Source organism: Lagenorhynchus albirostris, chromosome 18 (genome assembly GCF_949774975.1).
Source record: "Lagenorhynchus albirostris chromosome 18, mLagAlb1.1, whole genome shotgun sequence".
In the NCBI taxonomy this organism is placed as follows: domain Eukaryota; kingdom Metazoa; phylum Chordata; class Mammalia; order Artiodactyla; family Delphinidae; genus Lagenorhynchus; species Lagenorhynchus albirostris.
The window spans coordinates 29245351-29251492 of record NC_083112.1 but is presented as its reverse complement, the minus strand read 5'-3'; the positions used below and the strand labels follow the sequence as shown (position 1 = coordinate 29251492).

The 6142-nt window shown below is 34.8% G+C and overlaps 1 pseudogene; it reads right to left on the bottom strand.

Annotated features, from left to right (window-relative positions):
• Positions 1–962: 962 nt before the first annotated feature.
• LOC132508784 (mesoderm-specific transcript homolog protein-like) lies at positions 963–1957 on the bottom strand (annotated as a pseudogene).
• Between the last annotated feature and the right edge of the window lie 4185 nt (positions 1958–6142).

Genomic DNA, 6142 nt, shown 5'->3' with positions numbered 1-6142 from the left:
AGAGAAGTTAAGCAATCAGCCTATATTCAGCCTGCTAACTTGGACTATACAATGTTCCCTTCCTCTCCACTCTAGCTCAGGAGAGACATGCTTCTAAGCACTGAGGTATGAAGAGTCCAACTGTTATTAGTTGGAAAGACCAGTTCTAATAGCAAATAATGGTAAATCTCCAACACAGATGCTACTGTCCTTAATGTCCTGTGGTTTTAGGAAATTATGTAAATATTTTGGATTTAGTTCAATTTATTCAGAAATAAAACATGTTTAATAACATTAAACTACTCTGCCAGAGTAAGTGTCTGCTGGTTTAGTATCCTTATAAAAGAAAAAATATATATGTAAAATACATGTAGGTAAATCATAGTCTTAAAGTATACTTAGAATACTGCTTTATTTAAATCAAAATCTAACAAAATGTCTTCAATTAGAAGAAGCTAATTAAACTAAATCCAAAGTTATGACAAAGGAGACTTGCTCTCAGTTAAAGTTGTATTGTTTAGAGAACTTAAAGCCATTCTAGGCAAGGTTAAGGTGGCACTTCCTTATTCTTTACTACACGTAATTTCAATCAGGGTTGGGCCAGAAATAAGCATTTCTAAATATAATATTTCAGAAAAGTCCATAGAAGTGTTTCAAAGACTTTTATGCAAAAGAATGTCTGTCTGTCTTTCTGTATCGGTGAGTAGTATGCCCATCAGAATTTCCTAATAACACAAAGACAAAGGCCTGATCAGATGTCACACCTGATCAGATGTCAAAGGAATGGGAGGTGAACTATTAGGTCACCTGTAGAGTTTCTGCTAGCCTTTTAGTATATGCTGTTCACCAGTGTGAGTCAGGTGGACTTTTGTGAGAGAATAGTGTTTGGTAACCAGGAGATTTTTGTGGCATTTCTTCCTAAGTGGAATACACAACAGATAAGGGAATAGGGGAGGTAATACAGGGAAGTTACTCTTTCCAGCTCAGAAAGAGTTGATGAAGCCCATATATGTATCCAAGAAGCCCATGGGATCCTCTAGCTGTGGATAGTGGCTAATATGGTCATCCAGAATGACACTGTGGACTGCGGCAGCATTTTCCTGTACAGCTCCAAAAACTCTGGATAGGGATTTACCAGATCCAATGGCCCTTAGATAAAATGAATGGGAATAGATACAATGACAAGAGCTCTCACCCAGTGTCTTCTAAACTTTTTCATCTGATTGATATACTGCAAAAGACTGTTGATAACCAAGTTCCTGTCATTGTGGCGTATCCCTGCTCACATGTCCCACAGCTCACTCTCACTCTCAGAGGGTCAGGTGTACAGCTCCAAATCTGAGAAGAGACCTCAAGAGAATACAAAGTTCATCAGTCACGTGAGGATGGGTGACAGCATGCCTCCATCTTTGAGAAGGTTTTGGAGAAGGAGAAGAAGGTGAGCTTCAAGAAATATACCTCCATTTGACAGACAGACTGTTAATGGTAAGTTGACCAGATCTATTCTGCTTGAACCTATAGAGCAGCTCCTGAGTAAAGATATCCCCACAGGCATGAGACAACAAGTTGATCCTACTGTTCTGGAACCCCAGATGCCACAAAAGCGCCTCCATGATGCTGGCCTTTTCAAATATGGAATAGTCATGTGGTCTTGGTTTGTCACTGAAGCCAAAACCTAGGAAATTGAGGACAATCACTCGATGAAACCTGAGGGTCAGACTTCCCATATCTTGCACCAATCATAGCTGGACATTGTAAAACCATATAAAAGTACGACTATCTCCGGACTTCAAACCACACCCACAGAGTCTTAGTAGAAGATACTCAGTCCCTTTTAGGTAAAAAAAATTGCCTGATGACTTCCATGAGTGAAAAACAGAGGAAAGCTGGGGGTGGCGGAAGGAGGGGCGGTGATGTGCAGATAGGCCGCAAGCAGGGGCATAGCCAATAGCCCCACCTAAACCCACCACTCCCTCATCCTGATTCTGGTAAGACTTGGGCTTCAAGACTCCATGTTTGGGGGACACCTGTTGCTGCTGTCTTTAAGTGTTTTTATTATTTTTTCTTTTTTTCTAACTTTATTGCGGAATAATTGACATAAAAATTTGTATATATTTAAAGTGTATAACTTGATGATTTGATATACATATACATTGTGGAATGATTAACAAGATCAAGACAATTAATATGGTCATCACCTCACATAAGTGATGTAGTTAACTATTTATTCCCTGATTGTTTTGATTTAAAGGAATCTAAAGTCATAATACTGAGTCATTGCATAAATAAGTTACCTTGAAGAGAGTCTTTTTTCTTTCTAAATTTAATATTAACAAGCTCAATATCCAGCCTGGTAACAAATCCCTTGATTTATCCTATTAAGGTGCATGTCTTTTAATTTTGTGTTCTTGTGTAAGTTTTATTTCAACTGTAAGCACTCTTTGGAGAATATTAGTACTTTAGCAAATGTTTGTCTATTTCTCTAACAGTGCTAGAAGGATGTGAAGCATTTAATGATTTTGATATGGAACCCATATTCGTGATGAAAACTAAGACAATGTTTCTTTCCTTTCTACACCAGGGATGGCCTCAGGTGTAATTTTGACTAGATTTTTTTCTCACTAGGGCAGGGAGCTCTATTGTTGAGGTATTTATTGTTTTTTTTGTTTTTATTTCCAATTTTGTGAAGAAATAGTAGGCATAGTCCTTCGGGCTCTCTTAACTCAGTTATGAAACTGATTGCCCATTCCTCTAATATGCTTGGAAATACAAAAAAACAAAACAAAACAAAACAAAACACTGAAGCCATTTTCTGCTCATTATGGTTCTATAGAAATACAAAATCATCATGTCTATTGAGCAAAGACACTTTGAACTCTTCCCCAAAGTGAAGGATTAGTTCCTTCTGAAACTTTTATAAGTACTGTGGCCTTGATATGAAAATTGTTTTAAGTTGGAAGTCACTCAGACTGACTTATTTTAATAAAAGTCCATCCTGGGGAACTGGCTGCACATAATTGACAGCAGTTCACCATCTTTTTGGTTGATCTTTGGTTACTTGACCTCCCTAACTTAAAATAATTGAGTCAACAACCCCTGCTTATCACAATAAATAAACTTTATAATCATTCTTCTATCTTCATATGCTTTATTTAACCCAGTATCCTCTTCTGGACTGCCACAGAGATACCTGGGACCAATACCAACTGTCATGGTTAAATGACTGCCTGTTCACTGCCTCCAAACTCCCTTACCTTCTACTCTTCTGCTAGAAGTACTTTCTCCATTTGAAAATATTGTATCAACATCTCTTTCTGGCATGAAACAGTACTCCAGCTCACCTGCTATAATTCTTAATCTGGATCTTAAGAAAACGATCAATATGTACTAAATAGAATAGTCATTGACTTCCATAGACTCCATAAGAGGTAACTAATTTTTTCTAAAAATAATATATCAGAAAATAATTTAGGGCAATGAGTTAGCCATAATATAGCCTTAATATTTATTTTGGGTATACTGGACCTAAAATATATTCCTGCTTATATTACTACAGTGACAGGAGATACTCCATAAATTACAAAACTCTTTGACTGCTGCTGCTGAAGACTCAGACTTTTACAGGTTTGTGATTTCTCCAAACTCCATGAAAGAATAAACCTCCAACCATTGTGGATTTCAATGCTCACACTCTAATATCCTTGTAGAAGACAATTGGACTAGAGACCAAAAGGGGAATGCTTCATTTACTCTAATGCATAGATTTTCTACTTGAGCTGCTATGCTATGTGACTCTAAATTGGCTATCTCCACATTTGGGAATAACACTAAGGACTATGTTGGGTGAGCCACCGGTGTGTGGTGAAAAAATACACAAATAATTAAATTAGAATTTTGACATTTGATTTATATTCATTTTTATGTATTTTTAAAAATGTATATATTGTATATATTTTTCAATGTACATTTTGTACTAGAACCATAGGGTATATAAATAATTTGCATGTAAGTGTGTATTTATTAAGGTGTACTTAATTATTTTTTTTTTTACGTGTGGAGCTAAACAATAAGGAAATGTGTAGAAACAGCTTCTCCAAAGGACTGTTTTAACTCCACAGTTCCAGATACCTGGGAGCCTGTCATGAGCTCCAAAAAGTTGACTAAAAATTGATTTGTGATTTTGAAGGAACTTCCAAAGTGTTTTCTAGAGTGGTTATATGTTTTTACCTTTTCATCAGCAAGGGTTGAGTGTTCGTTTCTCTATATCCTCATCAGCATTTGGTGTTGCCAGTGTATATATATTTTTTATGTTTGTCAGTCTGATAGGTAAGTAGTGATATGTAAACAGCTAACCACCAGAAATATCTCTCCTAGGAATTTATTCAAGAGAAATGAAAACCTATGTTCACATAAAAACTTGTACTTTAATGTTTAATAAAGTTGTTACTTTACTAATAATAACCAAAACCTGGAAACAACCCAGATGTTCTTTAATATGAGAATGATTAAACAATCTTATGGTGCATTCAAATCAGGGAATACTATTCAGCAATAAACAGGAAAAAAACATTAAAAAACACAAAAATGTGTCTGAATCTCTGGGGAATTATGCTGAGTGAAAAACAAATCCCTAAAGGTTACATACAGTATAATTCCATTTAAATAATATTCTTGAAATGACAAAATTATAGAAATGGATAACAAGTTAGTGGTTGTTAGAAGTTAAGGAGAAATGAGTGAGAAGAAAGCAGATATGACTATAAAAGGACAACATGAGACATCTGGATGGTTATAGAAATGCTCTGTTTCTTGACTGTATCAATGCCAATATTCTACTTGGGATATTGTCCTATAGTTTTTGAAGGATGTCAACTTTAGGAGAAGTTGGGTAAACAGTACATGGAATTTCTCTATATTATCTTTTACAACTGCATGTGAATATACAATAACCTCAAAATAAAAAAGCTTGATTTAAACAGTAATATGTGTGCCTTCCTTTCCATGTCTGGGTAATCCTTCAAAAACTGATGTTGATATTTTTATTCTCTTGTATATCCTTCAGTACAGTAATGGTGACAGAGGATAAAAGGAAGGGACACATGGCCAAATGAAGATCATTGTAAAGTTCAAAACTCCTGAAGGTATTTTCCATCCCATATTAACAGTTCAATAAATAAAACATTTTCCATATTTTGTAATGTATTTCAATTGTATTTTTGTATATTTGAGTAAACTCTCAAAGGTCAGTTGATTACTTTCACAAATTTGAACAAATTTCAAGCTGACATTAAAAATAATTGTAATCAATTTTCCAGATTGGCCTATTTTTCTACATTTCACCTCCAAACATTTAAATTTTGAAAGGCTTACTAAGTAGCTCTTGTTAATAATTTTCCTGAACAAGTTGATTATTCAAATAATATAGACTAAGGCAAGGTCTAATTGTTAATTCTCTAGATTGATTAATCTCTCCTCCTATTTCAAGGCAAACATACTAAAACAATAGACATTAAATATATAACCCGATCTCTCTCCAGAATGATAAATCAAGCATATCCCCTTCATTATTACTAAGTATCAATAGAAGAAAAGTGTTATAAAGATGCTTTCTTTTATTGTAGTTGAAATTGATATAAATGTTCCTACGAATGTGATATGGAAAATAAAAATGTGTCTTTCAAAAAGTGTCTTAAAATATAAACTTAACTACCACTTCTGAAAAAATGAAGTAGACATACATTTGTCCTACATTTTCTGCTAAATACAACTAAAAATCCTGGACGTTGTATATAAAATATTTTAAGACTTAAAGAAAAAGAAGAAGACAGGGAAGCTAGGAAACTTAAGATCCAAGGAACAACACAGTGGTGAGTTCCCTGGGTTTTCTTTTTACCTCATAAATCAAAGACTTTAAGCTGAAAAAGCTGAGAATTAAAAACACCAACAGACACAATCAAAAACAGCCCAACCAAAGCTTGCTCTCTCTAGGTAAAGGAGAAACTTAGCAAAAAGTAAATATTTTTAGATAATAACAGTGCTATTAATTGTAAACACCTCAGAAAAAAACAAAATCTCAACCCTTCCCACACCAGCAGAAGCAATGAGGGGAACCTGAACTTCCAACCTTGAGGGTTTGTGAGGATGTACTCAACTATACTGTTTG